We start from the raw sequence: 24007 nt of genomic DNA on the forward strand, positions 1-24007 counted from the left end.
AAACTACCTAATGATGTATCATGGTTTTTTTCTATGATTTGAAGGCTGAAAAACCTTTCCTCCTGTCCCCAAACTCTGAAAAATCAAAATGTGTTTGAACCATGCAGCATCTGTTGCTAACAAGCTGGCTATCTAGTGCACAACGGTTTAATCTTTCATAAGCTATGGTAAATAGGCAATATCTGGTCCTCTAAAGTAACATAGTTGCAGAAAGTAAATTTATAAAAATCTGTGTTCATACAGACTTGTTTTATAGTACCTGGATATGCTTACTGTATTCTGCAATTAATAACTTCTGTTAGATCATTTCATCTGAAGTACACTCTAAATCTGAAGCTTTCTTGTTTATGATGATGCAATCTCTGGTAAACCTGCCTACAGTTTCAGGAAATTTGAAGTTTTGTTTTCACCTACAGTTTTTTCTTTGTTGCATGACTGGGTGTGTGGTTAGTTTTTTTACATCAGCCTAGATTAATAGTTTTGACATAGAGAAAGATTTAAAAAAAACCACATCTTTACATTTGAAATTGTTTCGTTCAGTTCTCAAGGACCAGTAAAACACTAACACAAATACAGAACACAGAAGGTATTAAAAAGAATGAGTAATGTGAATTCAAATAAACACTTGTGAAAAAGAATACACCTTTTGGATATATTTTAGCTATCTCCAGCAGAAACAGGAAAATATCACCTCCTTCATTCAAACACCAAAGTTAACCTAAATCAAGGAAGACATATTTCTAATGATTGCTACAAGAAAATGATTACCAGTTGTTATAATTATAACCTTTCTTTTAACTAGTAAAACCCCTTCCATGCTTTGTTACTTGCGCTATTTGCTGGTGCTTGGACAAATAAAGATGGAACGCATAAAGGCCACTTTGTCTAACTGCTTTTGCAGTTTAACACTTTAATACTTCATATAATGTGTGTCAACTCACCCCAAGAGACACATTTCTTTGGAAAGAGGTCACTGCATCAGACTTCTCTCTCTCTTTTTTAAAGGAAGTTAACTAAATAGATGTAGTGAACAAGCATTCATCACCCAGCTATGTGGTTCTGAGGTGTCAAACCCATACCTGAGCAAAAACACCCCCCACATCCAGGCAACCTAAAATAGTTGACTGTGTTGGCACATGCTTGACAATTAATTTGGGGGATTTCACTATTAGGTCTCATTAGGATGCATTGATTACAGAACTAAAACTGATAGCTGAGTAAGTGCAAGTAATTATTATCTAATTTACTTTGATGTGCAAACTGAAGACACAGTCACCATCAATAGATGCTGCTGTCTGTATTTTAGGGGGTCAGTTTTCCAAAGCTGAAAACAAAGATGAGTGGAAGGTCGTAAAAAATAAATGTGAACAAAGATGTAAATAAATTCATCCACTGCAAAGGAGGAATGTTCTATTACAATTTGCAACCTACTCTCACAATTTAGCATTTACCAAAGAAGAACTGGTTAAAAAAAAATCTGTTAAAAAAGTGAAATAAAAAGCTCTAGAGGTTTTCTGTGTCCCCTCTCCCTGGTCCTTTCCATGAAAAGGAAAAACTGACAGCAATAAGCTCAAGTCCAGAAATGCACACTGAAAGTATTGAAAAAAGTAAAATTCAGCTCATCAAGAACTATAAAAAAGGAATTAAAACTGCCTTGGAATAATTTAAATATTAGCAAAAGTATAAGTACAGAATTAGATAGAATCTTAAGTTGACTGTACATGATGCAGGAAGAAAAGGTTTAATACCTATTTCTACATATGGGATTATTTTTCAGAGACAACCATTTTCTTCTTTGTCATTAACTAGCATATAAAAGTATAAGAAAAATTAAAACACTTTTAATGTTCCAATGCACCCCAAGATATCAGAAACATCCACAAAGCTATTACAGCTTTAGGTATTCTCTAAATTCCTTTTCTCCACTTCTTTTGAGATCCTGGTTTAGGTCTACCCATCCACCCAAGCTGGACAGATTTATCAATCAGCTGAGGGATAGCCCCAGCTATAATGCAGGAGTGACTCAAAGGCAGGCTCAGTAGGTGCCATGAGCTTTCCTGGCAGCACTGAGACATTTGTTCTAAAGCACAAAAAATGCTTGGTTTCCTTTCAAGTCACTTAGGGGTAAAAAAATTTAAAAAAACAACCAGAAAGGCATAATTATAAAAGAAAGGGTGAGGGCGATCGAGGCTGGTGCAACACTTAACGGCACCAGAGGCGCTACAGCTGCCCAGGCAGGACAGCCCTGCCACAGTCCCCTTCTACAGGCACACAAAGCATGGGGCTTTTAGATGATACTTCTTGTTAACATAATTGGGTGGTATATCTCCAAAAAAGGTGAAGGATCACTCATAATTAACCAGCAGTTTAGAGCTGTACTAACTTGACCTTGCTACCTACACACCTCAGACCCTGTCCCCTTGGTGTGGCCAGCCACTGTTTACAGGCACAGTGGTGTGAGAGCTGGAGTTTGTTCCTGCAGCCAAATGCCTGTGACAGCTGCCAGGCAAGGTTGGCCTCTCCAGGCCCCACAAGAGATCTGATAAGCCAATCTCTAATACAGCTGCAGCTACACACTGGCACCTTGTATCTCACATTGCAGAACAACTGAAAACAGGAAACCTCAAGAATAGTTTAGCGGTAACGAATTTCTGCACAGCTCCAATAGAGCACAGAACTTAAACACTTTTTTTGTCTTGTAAGTGGCTTAAAAGTCTTTTAAAAAGGCTGACAAAGAAATAAAGAAGAATATATGTCAGAAACAGCCAGAAATACGTCTTTCCTGCTAAGGAGTCAGTACAGCATTTTACCATTCAACAAAAACAAAATCTTTGTGTGTTTATCTAAGAATGTATAAAAAGATAGTTTGTTAGTAAGAAAGATGTTAGTAAGAAAATTTGTCATCCAAAGTTTTCATGATGTCTATCACAGGAATGAGTCTGCTCAGGTGAAATAAGCAAGCAGGGACTGCTTCAAATGTAAACTCAACATTTAAGGAAAAAGGAATAGTGTTAAACAAAAAGGCTGCATCTCCTGAGCAAGACCACTTATGTTTTGCTTGCAGTCCAGATTCTTAGTGACATCAATATCTGATGTCTGTAGGTTTTTCCAGCTCTCTAAGCTCCACTTCAGCAAGAAGGTGTAGCACAAGTATCTGTTGTACAAGACTGGCGGGGATGCCCTCAAAAGAAGGGGCTGCCAAGCACAATGAGGGCAGTAAAGGCAATTTTCCAGCTCACATTTTTCTGCCTTTCTTGAAAGCCAAAGTCACCTCACAGTCACAGCTGCCCATTATTCAGACTAATACAGATTCATAATTTGAGGCATACAATGTCAAAAGCTGCAAGAAGAAACACAACATAAGACTTTGGAAAATACCAAATAGGAATAAAATTGCTAATGGTTATGTGAGAATGTGGCTTCACCAATTCCAAGCCTTACCTGACCAACTTAGTGGCCTTCTATGATGGAGTGACTACAACTGTGGATAAGGGAAAGGATACAGATGTTGTCTGTACACAGTCCCCCACAACACCCTTCCTTCTTTCTACATTGGCGAGATATGGATTTGATGCATAGATTACTCAGTGGATGAGGAATTGGCTCGATGTCACATCCAGAGGGTATTTGGACATTGATCAATGGCTCAGTGTCTGGATAGAGATCAGAGGCAAGTGGAGTCCATACTGGGATCAGCACTGTTCAATGTCTTCATCAGTGACTCAGATGGGGGAATTGAGCACATCATCAGCAAGTCTACACATAACACCAAACTACGGCTGACAAAACTGAAGGATGGGTTGCCATCCAGAGGGACAAGGACAAGCTCAAGAACCAGGCCCATGCTCACCTGAGGAGGTTCAAAAGGGCCAAGTACACGGTACTATGCCTGGGTCAGGGCAACTCCCTATCAGTACAGGCTGGGGATGCAGGGATTGAGAGCAACCCTATAGAGAAGGACTGTGGAGCTTTGGTAGATGAAAGCCTGGACATGACCCAGGAATGTCTACTTGCAGCCCAGAAATCCAACTGCATCTTGGGCTGTATCAAAAGCAGCATGGCCAGCAGGTCAAAGGTGATTCTGCTCCTTTAGTCTGCTCTGGTGATACCCCACCCAGAATAGTGCATCCAGATCTGGGGCTCTCAGCACAGATAGAATGGGACTGTTGGAACAGGTACAAAGGAGGGCCACCAAGATGATCAGTGGGCTCTATGAAGACAGGCTGAGAGAGTTGAGGTTGTTCAGCCTGGAGAAGAGATGACCTTATAGAATCTTCTACTGCATAAAGGGGGCCTACAAGAAAGATGGGGACAGACTTTCTAGCATGGCCTATTGGGATAGGACAAGAGGCAATGGTTTTAAACTAAAAGAGAGTAGATTTAGACTAGATATAAAAAAAAAAAAACATTTTTTTATTATTAGACTGGTGAAACACTGGAACAGGTTGCCCAGAGGTGTGCTAGATGCTCCATCCCTGGAAATATTCAAGGTCAGATTAGATAGGGCTCTGAGCAGCCTGATCTACTTGAAGATGTCCCTCCTCACTGCAGGAGGGGTTGGACTAGATGCACTTAGAGGCCCCTTCCATCCCTAAATATTCTATGAAAACTAACAGATACTTTGGGCTGCTAACTTCTCTGGTGGTACAAAGAGAAAGCCATCCAGGCTGTTATAAGGTAGGCTGCTGCAACATCAGAACACAAATCTAAATTCTGGCCCACTAATCGTGCAATACCACTGTAATTTTATGTGCTCTTGTTTTATGTCGTGACTTTTACACAAGCTAACCCTCCCAGTTCAATATTTTTTTAAGATTTTCATTAGTAATACTGCTATACCACAAAATTTCCTCATCTGGTGCAGTTCAAGAAACAAATGCTTAATCAATGTGGCAGACTTTAAAACACATAATACTAAGTATAATCGTTTCTATTTATGTGATAAGCACTCTACTGTTTCAGGATACTGAGTTTTTTAAAGTCTTTTGATGTTTTACTTGAAAAGGATATTTCTGTAGCCTTTTTTGGAACAGTATGACTGTTATAAAGTAGGCAGTGTTCGTTTTCAGCTTCTGAAAGATGATTTAAATTTAAAGCTCTATTTCAAAGGGCAAAAAGCTGGTATTCTACAGGAACAAGTTGGTATTATAGCAGCTCATATTACAGTTACACAGTACTAGCTACAAGCCTTATAACTTACCTATGCTTAGAAGATAAATAGCAATAGTAATAGAAATTACAGAGAAAACATTTCATCATGTCTTTAACTAAGCTTAGTGTAGTCACCAACAGACAGAGCAAAGGGCTTGTGAGAAAAACCTAGCTCAAATCTTTCCATAAATATGGGATGACAACCTTAAGGGATTAAGAAAACCAAACAAACATGTTTCAGTTTGTTTGGGATGTGTGATGTTTTTAAGAAATGTGTATCTCTATGTCATTCAGAAAACAGGACGAAGATTAACAGACAGTACTGGCAACCTTCTAGAGACCAAGCAAAAAACCCAAAAAACAACAAGAGGATTTTTACAGTAAGATGATTTTTACTGTTTCATCTCAGGCTGTATTTTTGGAAGAAGGTATTTCCTTCCATCCTGAAGACTATACATTTTTCCATGCCCTTTTATCATATACTTACCAAAAAACACAGGGAATGTGAACTGTCATCTTTGCTGATTTTAATTTGTTGAAAGATGAGAAGAAAAAAAAACAAAACCTGAATATAAAGCAACTCCAACAACAGACAGTTGGCTAATATCCCTCGTCTTGGCCAGCCCTTCCTCCAGCCTTTGCCCTCCCTGTGCTTGTGCCATCTGCCCTCAAGCTCCCTTTCCTGCACCTGCTGCTGCAATCCCCAGCAGCAGGCAGGGCTCAGGCAAGTACAGGCAGCAGCTGCAAGGCTTTTTTCTGCCTCCATCAGCAGCTTAATGCAAATGCAGTGACTCTGAATGATCCAACCTGCAGTGACTTTTTCCACTATTAGTGCAAAAAGTCTTCCTGCTTTATTTTGAGGCAACCAAGAGCAATGGTACATTCTAGACAGCAGTGGGAATACCTAGACTGTGCAGAGAGTACATCTTCAGACCTTTTGACTAAAAACAACATGTGACAAACAGAAAGATGGCGGCTTTTTTGGCCCATTTTTCTTGGCTGCAGAGTAAACACAACAGAATCTCAAACTACCATCACATTTAGTTATAGCAAGAGGGCCAGAAAAGAGCATTGGTTCACCTTTTCCTGAATTCTTTTAAAAGCAGTTCCAGAAAAAATGATGCAGTTAATAAACTCTTTGGCCCCAAAGAAAACTTTTGGAAAGGAGATCTCATCTCACCTCTCAATCAGCAACGATTAATGACCATATGTCTGCATTGGGTTTATGGGTGTTTCAGTGTTTCTACAAAGTCAGAGACACAGATAAGCTTAATGTTTGTTGCTGTTGCTCTGGATGGCTCTCTCTTCACTTCTCCCAGCAGACAGCATTTAAGTTCACCTCTCTATTCAGTAACACGTGAAACCAAAAACAAACAAGATAAAAGAGAAGGGAAAGTCCAGGAAGAATAAAACATACCTTAGGTGTCTATATAAGACAAAATTACAAACCGTTTCACACCTAACAAGCTCGCCACAGCTCTTTACAAAAACAGAGTAGGAGGGAGCCAAGCACACAAGGTCAGAAAAGAAGTCCAGACACTCTACTGAGAGGACATTTAGGTAAACTTAGCTATATGACAGACTGGTGATCCATGCTCTGTGAAAGAAGAAATTATGTATACTCCTGTTCACAGACTTTCATCCTTACTATCAGTAAACCTTCCTTCTCAAAATTAAACCAGCCAGCCACGCAGGACATGGTGAACACGATGAGATTTTATAAAGGAGGCATCCTTGAATTTCTTTCAAGATTCCAAATAATAAACTGTTTGAAAGATTTGCTTCCACTGCTGCTTCTTTTCCCATAGCTCAAACATTCAATGGTCTGCAGGAGTTATACTTCACTGGAAGTATTAGAACATTTCTGTATTGTATAAACAAAGAACAGTCCTCAGACATAAGAAGTTTAACCTTGATCTCACACAGAAGGACAAAGCTCAGAATCACTGTGGATTGCTATGTTTTACTGCTAATCCCTTGAAACACCGCTACCTACTTTTCAAGGGATTTCACTTTAAACTGTCTATAAAATGCTGAAAATAAAACTGAACTGCTGACCTTCTGTTCCCCAATGGAAAAATCATATATTCACTTTTTAACTAGAAAGAGGAAGAGATGTTTGTTCAGTTCAAAAACCCATTTATTTCCAAAGTTTTTAAGGGAAAAAAAAAAAAAGAATATATTGGCCATTCCTAGACAACATTCACTCTATAGTCTTAAGCAATTTATCATTTGCTTTTCCAAGAATTGCCCCATCAATCTACCTCATAACAGTAGGAAAATGAGAAAACTATTTTGTTATAACAATTTTAAACTTTCTAGTCCACAGAGTACTAATTAATTTAAAGGTCCTGTAAACCTTGGCAACTGGAGACTCTGCACCTGTAAACTTTCCAGTTTACTGTCATTTTGAATGCTGAATAAATTCTTAGATTCCTGGATTTTCTTTACAGGTCACCTAGACCAAAATTTTTACCCAATATGAAAGGGTGCATGTAGAAGTGGGGGGGAAAAAAGGATACTCCCCAACTTAAATCTCAAGGCAAAGTTCCAAAGCTGAATTGTGGTTAATGAACACTTATTTCTCATATCTAGGAGAGTTTCTCAGGCAGAAATCTACTTTCTAGAAGCAAGGTCTTTGAATAGTACAGGTAAAAATAATCACTGGACATAAGATATCATTCTTGATTCTGTGCTTATGGATGTAACCAAAGAGGCAGCTTGAAAGATGCAGTGTTAGATTTCATTAAGAGATAGCTAACACTATTACATTTATTCCTGTCTAAATCTGTACATCTTCCTGAAAACAACTGGAACACGAGATAGTTACTCAGGAATCTATGCTGTTAATTTCCTGATAGGACATGCACCCAGTAAAAGCACAATTTAAATAAAGAAACTGTCTTGGATCTTTTATGAGATGCAAGTGAATGCTGCAGCTTCACGAGTCTTTTGTCAGTCACTCTGACTGCTGTGCTAACCAAGAAAGTGTAAGCCTAGGCAAGAAATGGCAATCCCAGTCTCCCCTTAAAATTACTTATTCTTCCATCTAATAGCATTTCAGAGCCAATACAAGGAATCCTCTCACTGCTACCAAAGCATAAATACAGAGAAAACACTATCCCTCAAACTTTCCTAAACAAACAGGTTCAAAATGACTTGTCCTATAACTTTGAAAGAATGCTGTAAATTTAAAACCAAGACCACATTTTTGGTCTGGATTGTTGGTAGCATTCATTTCTTTCAATCCAATTATTTCTTGAATATCTTCCTCCAGTTTAAATGAGGATCTCTTCCAAAAAATTGTACTTATGAGTGCTCTGCTACACAATTACAGCAGCTACCTTTTGCTAATTCCTCAGCTGATGGAGAGGGACACAAAGCCAAGAGAGAAACACCTTTCAGAGAAGAGGGAAGAGGATGAAAGGGGATTTTCTAAAACCCCAGGAGTGCTCCAGAGAACACATGCTTCTGTAAGTACGTTAGGAAGATGCTCCTTATTCTGAGCTCTTATGTTGCAGTTCAGGTGCCAGCTGCTCTAAGACGGCTTACACAGACAATCTCAAAACTTGTTCCACTGCTATTAGCCCAAAACAATTTTCCACTGCACCAGATCTGCTGCTCAAAAGGATAAGCTTTTGAAAGTAAATTTTCACTGGAGGAATATCTGACTTTTTCCACAGAAACAGTTACCAAAAGCAAAAATAATCAATTAGAAAAGTCTACATTTCTAAGAGCAAAATATACATTCAAGAGAGACCAACACTGCCGTGTGATGCCGGACTGTCATCCTCCTTCATTCCTACTCTCACCTTCAGTGCTTGAACAAAATGGAGTACTTCCAAATACCTTTAAATCTCCTCCTATTATTTTTTTCTTCTGTCAAATTTCTCCAAAGCTTGCTTTTCCTGAATAAAACCTCTCTGGAATAACTTGGTTCAAAATTAAACATTTGGTTTTGGCCGCTACATCACATTCCCTTTCATCCAGAAATGTTATGTACTCTTGCACTGATGAGACATTCTATCCTCACAGGCTCACAGACATATTTTCTTCCCTATTCCCACCAGATAACAATAAAATGCATCAACAAAAATGAAAGGGAAGTAATAGCAGCCAAATGATTTCCAAACATGGACAGAGATTGTGAGGATTAACATCTGTACAAGAACAAAGATTAAATAAAGGAAAAGACAGGTTCAAAACCACAGGTCTGAAATGTGGACCTTTAACCACAGAGTTCTTGTTCCTTCTAGATTAGTACAAATTAAAAAATTTATACTGCTACTGATTTTCAATAAAAATGACTATGCCATTGCTCTCAAACACCTGTTCAGCTGGAAACCATACAAAATACTACAGTACTACAAGATGTTGTCAAGTGCTAAGCATTACGTGAAGTCAATATCCAAAAGCAACAGACCACAGCCCTGTTAAAAGTAACGGCACAACAGAAGTAGGCAATTTCTTCATTATCTAACTCAGACCTTATTCAAACAAGACAACAGTGTTACCAAATCTGGATCAAGCCTCAAGGAAAGGTGTTCTGACAAAAACCGACACACAAATACTGGAAGCTGTAGCACAGTGTATTAACGGAGCAGCAGGTCACAATCCCATGACTAAACAAAAATAGGAGCCAGCATGTAAAAATTCACAAATCACCTCAAGGTAACAAGAGAATAAAATCAAATGTAGAGAAAATAGAGAAAAAAAATAATAGGAACAAGTAGGAAGATATACTCATCCCTTCCTTCTCTGGACCCCAGGAAGAACTTCTAGAAGAGACATCACTTTTCCTTTCCTCTACCATAGAATCCCTGACTGTTTAAAGTGAGTAATACCAAGCATTTTTACTTTATTTGTTCTTTAGCTTCTTGCAAAATAAACTCTGAGGAACAAGTCTTGGTCTGTATTGTTATTTGAGTTCAAAAAATTCCACCTTGAAACCAAACTATAGTCTGTAAAGCTAAGCAGGACTATGTAATTTCATCAAATATTGCCCTCAGTTTTCTTTCTCTTATTTTCTAGAAATTTTCAGGATTAGTTAGGGTACTGACTCAGGATGTGGAAATTCCAAAATGCCCAGCCACCCACCTACAGGCCAGAATCTTTAGCTGACCAGTGACCTACTTTGTGCTGTCCTTTTTCTCCCCTTCTCCTAAACCACAGGCAGGAAGCAGGTCACAACAACCAGCGGGATTAAGATCTCACTGCCATTACTTTTTTTCCTGAAGAATACAAAACAGCAGTTGCTCTTCACACAATGGACATAAGCCCAGCACACAAATGGGACACGTCCATTTTGGCCACAAAACAATGTGTGAGCAGTCACATGGAAGAAGATTTACAGCTCACGACTTCCTGAAGTTTCAGTAATTCACTGCAGAAAGTATGTTACAGCAACCATGCATCCAAAGAGTGCCTGGAGTGCAAGCCAGCAGCTGAGAATGCCAGCTTCCATCATCCCTTTGACAGTAAATTCAAATTCTGTGGAGCACAATTGTCAAAGTCTTGCTTATGAGGTAGTTTCAAAATCAATTTTATAAACATATACACACACACAAGTTTTATAGTTCTAGCCCAAACATTCAAGTAAACTCATGGATGTCAACACCCTTTCATTTTGAGATAAATGTTTCACGTCACCATGCATCCCGATCTTCACCATCATAAACCAGCCCTCTACCCAGCAATAATGGAACAGACCTTTCCAGATCCCATGCAAATCTAAGGCTGGCAGAAAATACCATTCAGTAATCTTCAGGGAGAACTAAGCAAGGAAAAGTAAAACTCTGACTGTTTAATCTTGAAAAACAAATTCAGAGATCAAATATAAAGAGAAGTCTAACCCTCATTCAACAGCATTTTTGGGGCTGGTATGTGATTACCTGAGAACTAATGGTATGAGACAACTGAGCTTATCAGGGAATGTGCTAAGAGCTATGGATTTTGGTGCAAGACAGAGAATTCAAAATCACCCTCTTGGGAAAATTTGGATCCCCCAACACACTGCTGCTTCAGGGAAATAATCTCTCTGACATCACCTGCCGTAGCTGCTTACATAAGGCAGATTTCTAGCTCATATATATGAACATGTCTGATGGTATTGAACAGTAAAAAAAAAAAAAAATCAGGCTACTGGTAAATTTTAAATATTAATAGGAAAAAGTGGAACAAGCAGTCAGAAGGAAAAGGTGTGCTACAAAACTTCAAGGACCCAAACCAGTAAGAAAAAAAACAGTCTGAGTGGCAACAACAGTACCTGGAAGGATTACACATAAAGCTGCTGAATCAAAAATCAGGAGAAGGATCATTTAAAAGAAGGGTGGGGGGATAAAAGAGAGGATGGAGCAGGTAGAAGATAGGCTAACACCAAGGCTCCACTGCCGGGAACAACTAAGCAGCTGACACAAGCAACAGCCTCCAGAATAAGGAGGGATGAGAGCTGCAGGCGATCCCTGAAACAAAAGGGTGTGAAAAGACAGCACAAAGGAAAGTGGGGCTTCAGTCCACAAGACAGCAAGGAGCCTGTGATGTCTCAAGTAAGGCTCTCAAACTTAAAATCAGGGAAAGGAAAAAGGAGGTGTAAAAGGTTTGCATCTGTATGCATGGTATTCTATACTTTGCATTGCTACTGGCTTAAAAAATAAACAACAGGACAAGCTCATTTTCTCAGTTCTCTCTGCTTAGTACAATTGAAGCTTTGTTACTACAGTGCAAACAGTAATTGCAATCCAAGATTAATTAGCCAAATTATTAGAAACTGAATTCCACAAGAAATATACCACACTAACTTTTAAATATTCCTCCCGTCTGTGAAATTCACCAACTTCAATATCCAGATGACACACCAAACCATTTGAAAAACTGACAAGCTGGATGACAAGACAGACAAAGTCCACATTAGCTATCATATGCCAAAACTACTTCCATCATGAAAGAAATGTGGTCATTGTTATATTTTTACTGAAATTAATTTTCCTGCATTGATGAAAGCTGAACAGTGTTCTCTGATGAGGAATCCATATGGAGTGCAGTTAAAGCACACTGCAAAGGACATTTGTGGGCTGTAACAGGTACTGCTGATACCTACAAACATGAGTTGCACCTGAAACTATCAGAACTGGAAAAATGTAGACAACTGATTCTTAACTTTCATATTATTACTAAATTAAAAGCATGCCCATAGTTCCAGTAAAGAGCTACAATTACTACAAAGAAACAAAAAAATGTAGGAAAGAAAAATCTAAAAAAAGAAATACTAAAATAATGTAATTTAGGGAAGGTCAATTAATTTGAAGTGCATACCTGTGGTAATGGAAGTGTAAGAGTGGGCTGAAAGTGTTCTTCCCTACCATCCTCAATTATAGGTTAGACAGTATTATGCCACTCGCATAATGTAACAGGCAGTATTCTATAAATTCATTTATTGTACTAAATGTCTGTAAATATATTTAAGTAACACTGAAGTTGCATTCGAAGTCTTACAATCACTTTGGGCACCTGAGAGAATTGGCATAATTACAGGAATATTTTTTTAAGAGAAAGGAATCCAGACATCCACTCAGCACATACCTTTCATTCTCTTCGTAACTGTCAGAATCAAAGTTTCCCACAACTAACTCATATGAAACACTGAGAATAGGTATCATTTTCCTTGGGTTAAAAAATATCCAAAATCAACAACTACAAACATGCTGAATCACAGAAAAATACCAAGAAATATTCTGATACAGTATCACAAACAGTTCCAACAAGTTGAAATGCCTGTGGTGCTTTTTCCTCTCAAACAGAGGAGGAGGCTCAATCGGTCAGAAGCTGTGTGCTGCAGGTCCCCAGTCTCAAAATGTGAGGAGCTCATCTCTATCATGGCTGCTCTTAGAATCTTTACAGACAAGGATTTCTATTCTATACTGTGGTACTGCAGCCTTTGACAAATCTGCTGAGTATGAAGACATCGATAACTTTGCTCGTACCAGTTTGATTCTGATCTCATCTAACAATCTCACTCTCATATACAGAGGTAACTCCAAAGAACCAATCATTCCATATGAGTTCATCAAGTGTCAAAAAATCACAGAACATTTCTGAAAAGATTTTGATCTAAGATACAAAATGCTCAATGCACATATCAATACTGAAATCACTTTTCAAAATATTTTGTTGTGAAAATACAATATAAGATCTTGGTTTTGATTATATTACTGCAAGTGAATCAGGGACAAGTTCAAAAGTACAGAATACCACTCCATAAAATATGATGATTAGAGGAGAGGGAGAGGAAAGCAAACAACTGAAAAAAGCCAGCTTGCCCAGCTACATAAAAGCCACCTGGCAGACCTTGATAACCACAACAAAATCCTCTAAGGATACATGATTGCCTGCAGTTTGGTGAAGTTTAAGCACTTGGAGTGTAATTTCTGAAAATTTACTTTGTTGCCCATTTCATTTCCTTTTCAAAGGGCAAAAGGTTTACTATATCCTGGTTCAACAAAGCATTACAAAAGTAGGCTTTACTGAACTTAGACCTACACATTCATTTCCCTTTGGGAACTACATTAGAATGCTCCAGGTTTTGCAGATTCACATATTTACCAAGCTGAATAAAGTCCAGCAGAAACAAGCACACAAATGATGGAAAAAGGCACAAAATATTAATATGGTTAGATTTAATTTTGTTACTGAAACTGAGTGTGGTCCAATCATACACAGTGAATATCCCGGGCACTCATTCTTCAATAAAAAAGGAGAAAAAAAAGATACAAAAGGAGAGACACTCCTTGCACACCCCACCAAACGACATGTCCAGGTAGTTCTTCCTCAACTCCTTTCAGTGAGCTGTTATCTATTTACAGCCTCTTGACAAAATACATAAAACCTTCACTTGATATAAAGAACTCCACTTTGGGCATGTTTGGTTACCCTTCACATTTACTGGATTAAAGAGTAAAAGAAAAATTGCTCAACATGCTCTATATCACAGCAACTAGCTCAAGAAATAAAGATGACTAAGTACATAACCAGGACTTCAAACACCTATTTCCTTTAAGTGAGCAGTGGACTATTTTTAAAATTATTTTCACTGAATATTTAACTTAAAACTATTATAGAAAAGGACAAGTAAGAGATTCCAAAGATAAAACTCTGTGGTTTATATTACACATTTGAAATAAATACATAATTTAGTCCATAGCCAATAACATATTGGCTTAACTTTGAAAAGAAATTATTGCAGAAAAATAATTTTACAATGACTAAGTCAAAAGCTTGATTAATCATTTGCTTTAGGATTGTGTATTTATTTTGTTTTCACATTTACAGTTCTTTCAACAATATTTTGACTTTGCTACTTATACATCATAGAAAAATTATTAAAGAAAACTAATTCAAAAGGTTCTCACTATCAGTCTTTAAACACCTAAGTGTTCAAGGTTACAGTGATTTGTTAGAAAGGCCAGGGTTACAAATTTTTTCCAGTACATTTAAAGACATATGTCAGATAATTTGAAAATATAGTACAAAAGCCCACTATCTCAGTATTACTTCAGAATTTCCTTTTCAGTTTAAAGGAAAATCAATAATTTGCAAAAGTATACGGAGACATTATAGTTAAGACTGGATTGCATTTTTAATTCTAAGTGGTTCACCTTCATTTTATTGAATCAATAAATCTAAATTCAACGTCTCATAACAATAAATTAAGTATTTAATAGAACTCACAGCAAATATCAAGGCACACAACAACTTAATTTATTGCTTTCCATTTGAAGGTTCCAAAATGTCAATAATTGGACTTCACAACTTCCCTCTGAAGAAGGCAATATTTTTTTAAACAGAGAATTTGAGTAAGAAGTAAGAAATCCACATGGTAAACTACTGAATAAAGCCAAGATTCCATGCTGCGCTACTACAATGCCAAATGCTTATTCAGTGTTCTGCCATTTTGCTTCTATTTTTTGGTATAGCAGTAATGTTAATAAATTCCTACTAAGCCACAGAGACCAACTACAGCTACTAGAAATTGACAATAGGATGCACAAATTAAAAGAAAAAAGCTAGCCAAACTCTACCACAAAAAGATGTTCTACAGCAACATCAGCTTCATTAGATTATTTCAGGTCTTCAGAGTCAGGATGCTCTCTATACACTAAATGCAATTCTCTTCTGCTCTCACAGAAAACACAAAAACCTTCTTTACACCCAATACTTTCAACACTTTCAAAGCTATTACTTAGTTTTTAGAATTCAACCAAAGAATAACACGAAGCCTGCCCTGCCATGGTTTATGGATACTTCTCCATACTTCCCAGACCATCATGTTGTGCTTTCAGGCAGCACCTTCAGGGGAAAACATCCCAAGTCAAAACAGTAGGTAGCAGGAGACAGCAGTCATAAAAATAAAACAGTGGAAGCAATATTGAGTTCTCAATCAATAGTCTGAACCTATCACTTTTTCTTGGATTTTTTTTTCTGAATGTAAGAACTAGAACCAATCTGCCCCAGATCATGGAGAGAAAAAGACAGGCTATTTAATAATTCATCCAGCAGTTTAAAAATTCAAAAATATCACAACTACACTGTTATTACATAAAAGCCAAAACCAAGCAATGCATCCAGTTCACTTGTTATCTTAAGTTATGAAAATAACCACCAAACTTGAACCACTCACCTTTGACACACTGTTAAAAGGATCCAGGCAGTGAAAGGCAGGACTCTCCAACAAAATTCTATACACCACCGCCTGAAACAACAAACATATATTTTAGTTCTAGCACTAAACTTGGAACATTTCCAAATAGGTAATTTAGCTTTCAGGCTGTCAAAACCTCCTATGAGATGCTGAAGAGCAGGCAGAATGGCTTAAAATTGATCCACCTGTTTAGCATAAACAGACCCCATCTTCATATTTAACTTCTCTCAATGAATACAAGCTGATTTTAACCCCAAACAATCCAAACTATGTACAAGTTAAGCCTTCATAATACAGAGAAAAATCAATCAAGAAATGGAATTTAAAATTCAGCCTAGTTTTAGAAAGAATATATTTTACAAAGCACCATTATTTACTGTTTCCTTCACTTTTGTATTAGTCAGTTTAACTTGACTGTACTTTCTAAAAAAAAGAAAATGTCTCTACACGTGGAAAAGAGGTACAGCAACAAAAGCATAGCCAGGAGTTTTGTGGGGCAGTGAAGTATTTCCATCCAGAAGGCCCTCACACATACAGAGATGTGTCATTCAGCTGGATTACTACTACCACATGTGGCTTGAAGCCTTCTGGCACAAGAGATGGTGATCCAACGAGAGAGCTCCGACAGCAGTGGTGAAGCTTGTCAAAGGGTCACAGAACCACATTCAGGGAAATTCTGGCTGGATATAAAGAAGGCACAAGGGTGGCCAAGCACAGCCACATATACCCTGTGAAGTGATGGGCCTTCTTCCTGGGAGAGTCTCAAATTCTACTGAACATGGCCCCAAGGTGCAGCCTCAGCCTTGACAGAACATGCATGGCTTGTCCAGAGGTCCCTTCTGGCCTCCACTGTTCTGTTAAGTATTTCTAGCCACAAAAGTAACTGTTCAGAAGAGAGGTCAAAGTATTTAAACACTTGTTTCTGTTTTTAATGACCCTTCTAACTCCACAGGATGTCTGAAATTCAGGCTGTGTCAACCCATTAAGATCCAATTCAAAAAGAAGAAAAAAATTCTCAGCAACTTCTTGTGCTGCAGCCTCTATCTCATAAGGATGGTGTGTTAAAACCCCTAAACCACCCCAGATCACTCCTGCACAAATGTTTCTCTTCAAAGTCTTTTCTGAACAGATTCCAAGCAGTTGTGACTCTACAAAAGCCTCCTATGAAGAAATTAACTTCAAAGGAGCAAGTCACCCAGTGATCCCATGCACAACAATGAAGGGAGGGGAGAATAAGAAGTATTGACAAAGGTATTATAAATACCTTACCCAAATGTTTCAAAGTGAGATTTACTCTCCCATTCATTAATAGATGGAGTAAAAGAACTACTAAAGTCACAGTTTGACAAACATTTAAACCTAAACATATTGTTAGGAGGTAAAGCACATGAGACTCCCTGACCCTCAGCTCCTGGAAGGTCACCCCTTGGTCCCCAGCAAGTGCAAGGGAAGACAAACTGTTGCCAGCCCTCCTGAAAAGCACACAAGATTAAAAAAAAATAAATTAATAACGGAGGATAGCAAATGATGAGAAAATGTTATTCCAACACTAGAGCCTCCTGATCCAATTCACCACCTGAATGAAGATTTGCCTGTGAGAGCAGAAAGCAGACTCGAGGGTGACCAAGCCCTTCTCCTCTTCCAGGTGGTGGCTGGAATAGCTGTTGTCCCACCTGGGTTTTCAGTGCTCTGCAGACTCAGACCACAGGCAACAACACTTTGCTGTATCAATTTTTCTAACCAATTAGAGATCTTAACTGTGTTCCCACTGAAAACTGCTCTATTGAAATTGCAGGACAGATATCAAGTTAATGGGAGAGAGGCTTTAATAAATGAAGGAACATTAAAACCCCAAGGCAGAGCAAATAAACTTTCCTGCTGGCTGAATGTTTTGTAGTACATGTTTTTCTCCTGTCAATAATACAAGGATATTTTTAATATTAAGAGGTAAAAAAGAGAAAATAAAAATCTCCTCATTTTTTTGGTACAAGATCTTCTAAATAGTACTATCTTTCCTTGTCCTACCTCACAAATCATCTACTGCTCATTACAATCTATCACTGAAGCGCTGAGCCAAGCCTCTGATTTTGCTAGGGCATTTTTGTTTTCCTTAAAGAAAAACACAATGCCTCGCTTAATTATTGCTTCCACCTTCACAAATGCACACTTGTAAATAGAACATATGTTTGAAAGTGAGATGGAAAACAGCACAATTCATCATCAATACCTGAAAAACAAGTCCTATATTTATTAGTCAGATAGAGAAGTACAGTTGGGGGGAAAAAAAAAATAGTCCAAATTTCATCTGAACACGTAAGAAAAGAATGAGTCATGTTTATCTCAACATAACAATGCTAACTTCCTTCTGTAGAGTGAGAATGGTTTTATTTTGGCAGCTCGATTAAAACACATTGAAAGTAGTTTGGAATGTTAATGGTGATAATGCAAATAGTCAAAGGAAGATGCACAAAAAACCAGCACTCCTAACAACGCTCAGATTGAAATAAATCTCTGTTAACCTAACAGACACACAAGCTCAAAATGCAGACTGGTCTCTGTCCTCCTTGGGTTTAATCCTGTTGCATTGTGACCCCATTTTCTATTTTTCTCATGATAAAAATCTTCATTTGGCTTTGGAAGAGCCAGAGGAAGCTTTCTGCTAGGAGTCACACTAACAGTCACTTCCCCAGAGGAGAAGTCAATTTCCATCACACACCCCCACAGTCCAAAGCTTTGCCCAAAACGCTGCGATTTGCCAAGTGACACAAACTCAGGGTGGAAACCCAGACCTCAAATATTTCAATTATATTTAAAATGTTCCTTTAGAACGTGTTCCTTGAAACAATCCTCAGTTACAGAAGTTCAGGACCTTTCTTCTCAAGGGTCAAAAAATTGTAACAGCAGTTAGGGTTTGGGACTACCTGCCCCCGGCAGAGTTTGCACCACACATGGAGTTTCTGGTTCTCCTGCTATGTCCTACAGCCAGGACTAGAAAGAAATATTTGATAGCACAGACATTCTGGGGAACGAATTGTAAAATTTTGAGAGTACAAAATTATTTTGAATCACCTTCAAAAGCTTTGCAGCACACAGGACTTAGGTCACCTAAAAGACAAACTGGTGCAACATTGGAAACTCGGGAAATCAACAACTTTTTTTGGAAGTCAACAAAGCAAATGGAGGCACAGAGGTGGGCAGTTTTCTCCCATGGTATCCCCAGTGCCCATCACTTCTGGACCATTTAGCACCATGTCCATTTGCCATGCCTAACTCAATGCATCTACAACTGGAGTAATGTCAGCCCAGCCACAGGTGAAATGCCACAGCTCCTTAGCACTCACGAGTCTCCCCATACCCTACACTTCCCTTGAGGCCCAGAGCAGAAGAACAGAAGACTGTGGCAAGGAATAGGAATGGCAGAATGTAGGAATTGGATGAACATGGGATTACAAACACACAAAGCAAAAAGACAATTCAACACTAACTTTAGTCATTCATTTGCTTTCTAAATCAAGTTCTTCCAAACACAAGGACTATAAAAGTTTCACAGTAAAAAGCCTCTGTCAATAGTCAGAAATAAAATTTTGAACTTGATGCTTGTAAACGACTACCAGAAGGTAAATATCAATAACATCTAATATAGGAACATTATTATAAAGGTTACTACTTCACAGAATAAATTAGTGGCCTTATAACGATTACATTATAAGAAACATCCACAGTTTTTAACCACCTCTTCTTTCACTAATAGCTCTAATGTGCCCCATTTTCTTTATCTCCATGGCTAAAATCCAGATTCAGCCTTACAGCAACAATTTCCATGACAATTCTCTTAGGCTCTCTTCCCAATACCCAACCACCTCCTATTTAAATTCTGACATGAAATAGCTAAAATAATCTCTTTGATACTTAATATGCTAATACACAAGAATGATCTGACCATAAACCTGTACTGCACAGAGTGGGAATTTTAACTCCAATTGACATATTACTGGTGACCTTCTGGAGAACAAATGAAAAGCATCACATTAATACAAATTCTCCTGTGGAGAAGATCAAGTTGGCAATCTGCCAGTTCATTACACCATCTAGCTTCACTCCAACATTAAATATTGCCTTCCTTTGTAATTGACTGAAATACACTGGAGCAATTGCAGGTAACCACTCTGGGCTATTAAAGTATTCCATTAAGACTTCTCCATTAGGCAGATATTTCAAAAGAAGTTACATTAAAATAGGCTATGTTCAAAATATTTTAACTATGCAGACAATTGGGCAAGCACAATCCAGTTCCATGGAGCAGCAGACAGATCAGCTTAAGCACTCAAAAGCTCAATGCCTGAATTTGTTTAAAGGGAAAAGAAACCCAACAAGTTTTTTAATAGTCTAGTATATGCTTCGTATTTTAAACCTCCTAGTCATATACATTGTCTCAAAACTCACTTAATATTACCTTCTTCTACAGGTAAGAAAATGGTTAGGTTAAAATAGTAATACACTTTCAGAGTCAGTATGAAACACAGGGAGAAAAGGAAAAGGAAAAGTGAATTTACATCATATTTCAGGTTTCAAAAAGGCAGCAAATTAAAACATTGCATTACAATGTGTAGAACATTAAAAAAAAAACAACAAAAGAGTTAAAATCCCTTTCATACGATATAGTCTATACACCTAAGCTTTTCTTCTCTTAAGATTGTGGTTCCCTAACAGTGAGGAAGCAAGTGAAATGAGGCATAAGAATAGGTTCACTGCCTTGCTTGCAAAAAAGACTGTGAGATACTTAAAACACTGGGAAATATTTGAGCTTGTATGCCAGCTATAAAAATGGGACTAGCCCTTGAAGCAAAGACAAATTTCTGTGTTTAAATGGCCTTTTTTAAGCAGTCCAGGTTTGGAGCCATTGCCAGAGGTTGCACAGGTTACCCTAAGAAATTCATGTCTCTATTGAACAGCACACAGGCAGGAGGTTGTGCATCTTCTCTGTGCTCCTGTCTGGATGGAAGAGCTGCTGTGCACCTCTGGCCATGCTGTTTGTATCGAAGAGAAAGCACTTAGACACGTATCATTGGTCTTCAAACAACTCTTTCTTCTTTAAATAAACATATACTTGGGGAGGAATAGGAAGAGAAATGCAGCTAAAGAAAACACGCATGGCTCACATTTTAATCACACACAATTAAAGAATCTATGCTGACTTGTAGTTAACTCCTTTAGTAAAATGCATATTCTCTGGAGTACACATATATTTCCAAAAAACAAGAATATATTTTACATATATTTGCACAACCACCTGATATACTCATGACACACAAGTGGTTGGTAGTTTAAATAAAATCAGTATTTAAAATAAATACTGTCTTTCAAAACCTAGCTGCCATTGCAAGCTTCCTATTTATCACTTGCATGACTAGCATCTTTTTAAACTGGAAAGGAATGAGGAGGGATACATCTGTTAGTGGATGCATCTGCTGAGATTTCTACAACATATATTGTACAAATTTACATTATTTTAAGAGAAATCCCATGCTTTTTAAATTCTCTAGCTCTGCTCCAGAAGTCTGAGCTACTAAAAAAATCTAAATACTGATAAAAATTACTACCTAACCTCATTGCAATATGCAATTTTTAAAATTCCTGGATTAAGCAGGATTTTCTATCTTGATACCTGCTGATAATGATCTAATTCATATTTGATTATGCCGAGCTGCAAACTTCTGTAGCAGTCCCTGCATAAGAACAATAACAAAAAAAAACATAAAGCACAGTCAAAAAATTATGAATGGGTGGCCAGAAAGCTTCCCCAACAGGAAGGCTATGAACTCTGAGAAGACATGCAATATTGCAGTCTCAAAAGCAAATAACCCCCAGGACAAAAACCCCACATATCTGTTGTTCAGACCAAAAATCAAGCACCAACATAAGTGCAAGCTGTGACCAGTTACTCTGCAAGCTGAAGGAAGCTCACAACAAAGGTGCTGTGCCACCATCATAGCTCCAGGTTTTTTAGCATTCCTATTCAAGAACTATCAGCAAAAAGTGAAGTATTCGAACTCCATTTTACATCAATCCCCTATTTCTTCTTCTTTATCTGCAGTAAGAAAACAGAGCTTGCAACCTTTCTTATCTTCTTTTTTTAAGGGTTTACAAGCTGGCTCTGTAAGGATATGGATAAATACCCCTAAAGCCCACATAGGAGAAGCAACAAAAGTCTTGATTCATGCTTAGGACAGCTCTAACCACTTCAAGAACCCTTACAAATGTACGTGGAAAGACCTGCATTGCCAATTATAACTGCCAATAACCATAGATAAGCAGAAATTGAACTGTATGTACCAAGGGTGTTCTTAAACTTTGTCTCACAGTGTCTCTAGGGAAAGGAAAAGATTAGACTTCAGCCCTAGGTAATACTTCACTAAGTGAGCTTCTCGAGCCATGGTTTGAGCATAAGAATTCTTTTGGTTTTCTTAATAGGATGCTTTATTATTCAAATTACAAATACCATTTTTAGAAACATCTTAGCATCTATCATTAGTAAGAATTTCATAAACTAGTGCTTTAAACATAAACAGTTTAATAACTGACTCCATTTGAGCTTCAGCGTTTTTCTTATCAATAATTTAATACTTTTTTTGTAAAAACTGTACAACAGTCTTTTCCATTAAATATAAAATCAGCTCAGAATTTTTGAGGATGGGCAACTTACCAGCCCCAAGCAGCTCCTTCACAAATCTGTTTTTCCTACTGCACCTTTATGTAAAACATTTTAAAGGCAAAGATGTATACAACCCACTGAATTATACCAATTCTTCCAAACCTCTCTACAAGAGTCAGAGCTTTTAACTCAATGCCTATGGATTTCAGGACTGTGGAAGATGACCACAAACAGCATGTTAATATACTCTTCAGAGTAATCTGGTAATCTGCACACATAGATTACTGAAAATTAACACCTCCACTGGAAAAAGATTCACAGGTGCCTTTTAGAGAACTGAAAACCACATATTCCAATGAATTAGCTACCACAAGAGAATGTGACATTAACTCAGTATCAGAGAAACACTAGGCAGACACAACTGGTTACCACTCATAGCTAAGATGACTAACACTTAAAATAAGCAAATAGATCTCAGAGTTACACAGTTTGAGATGATTTGCTTTGGGGTGAGATGTAACAGAAAATGGACTGTGCCAGCAGCCACAGAGGGTCAAGTAAGGCAGACTTAGCCTTCTGGCAATTCAAGTTAAAGGCTGACTGAAATCCTTATTAGAGTTTCTATTCTGGTAAATTATTCATTCTTTCTTAGTCTGAAGAAAATTTTCCCTATGTGTACATTGAACACAGCACTGTCTGAATTTAAAAGAATACTGCCACTACTGTTTTGGTGCTAAAATATATGACAATGGTGATTTTAAGAGGGATAGGGTCAAGGTCAGTGTTTGTCTTTGAAGCCACCAGGCAGATACAGAGAACTAGAGAAATGCACAGAGCAGATTGTGACTGATGTCTTCAAGGAAACCACTGTCAGAAACTTCTTGATAACTCAAACTGCAAAGTGGCAAGTGCTAAATTTATGCTGAAAGAACAAGGCATGGTTTGGGCACTCCCCAGCAAAAGCTGCCATCAGCAACAGCCATCATTCCCCACACCTGAGCCTGTTTGCTGAAGGTGTCTCTGTTTTATCCTTCCTCCAGATGCTCATCCATCAAGAATAAGGATGGTCTAGGCATTACTGTCCAAGCAGAGTATCTGACACTGAAGATTTTGCAAGCTCTGCCCTATTCTGTTAAGGCAAACTGCATCTGAAGTACTGTCAGCATGAACGAGCCACTTGACTTGGACAGGACAGCAGAAAGAAGTCCAGGCTCCCTGGCCCTCAGGTAAAGAAATCTATGACAACTTCAGCTGAAGGAGCAAATTAAAGAAACCTCTCTAAACCACCACCATCAAGAAGAGCAGAAAACTACTGCTTACTTAAACTTAGTATTTCATTTACAATGCCAAAAAGCACAGGGCTGAAGAACTCACATAATCAGACACTAAACTAGAATGAATGCAATAGTAAAATTGAGGCAGGGGAGACCACTCAACAAAAAATCCCTTACTGACACCAGAATAGGTTCAAATAATAACTGGTTTTAGTAGTCAGTAATGCTCTGATGAAA

At 37.9% G+C, this 24007-nt stretch overlaps 1 protein-coding gene across 2 annotated transcripts in view; it reads right to left on the reverse strand.

The window, feature by feature from the left end:
- Nucleotides 1–24007, reverse strand: part of NCK2 (NCK adaptor protein 2) — an 84534-nt gene that overhangs the window by 36713 nt on the left and 23814 nt on the right. For both annotated transcript variants that reach the window (XM_036387817.2, XM_036387809.2), the window contains exon 2: nucleotides 15824–15895. The gene's annotated coding sequence lies outside the window, so the exon portion shown is untranslated. The remainder of the gene's footprint in view (nucleotides 1–15823; nucleotides 15896–24007) is intronic.

This window comes from Molothrus ater, chromosome 2, assembly GCF_012460135.2.
Source record: "Molothrus ater isolate BHLD 08-10-18 breed brown headed cowbird chromosome 2, BPBGC_Mater_1.1, whole genome shotgun sequence".
NCBI lineage: Eukaryota > Metazoa > Chordata > Aves > Passeriformes > Icteridae > Molothrus > Molothrus ater.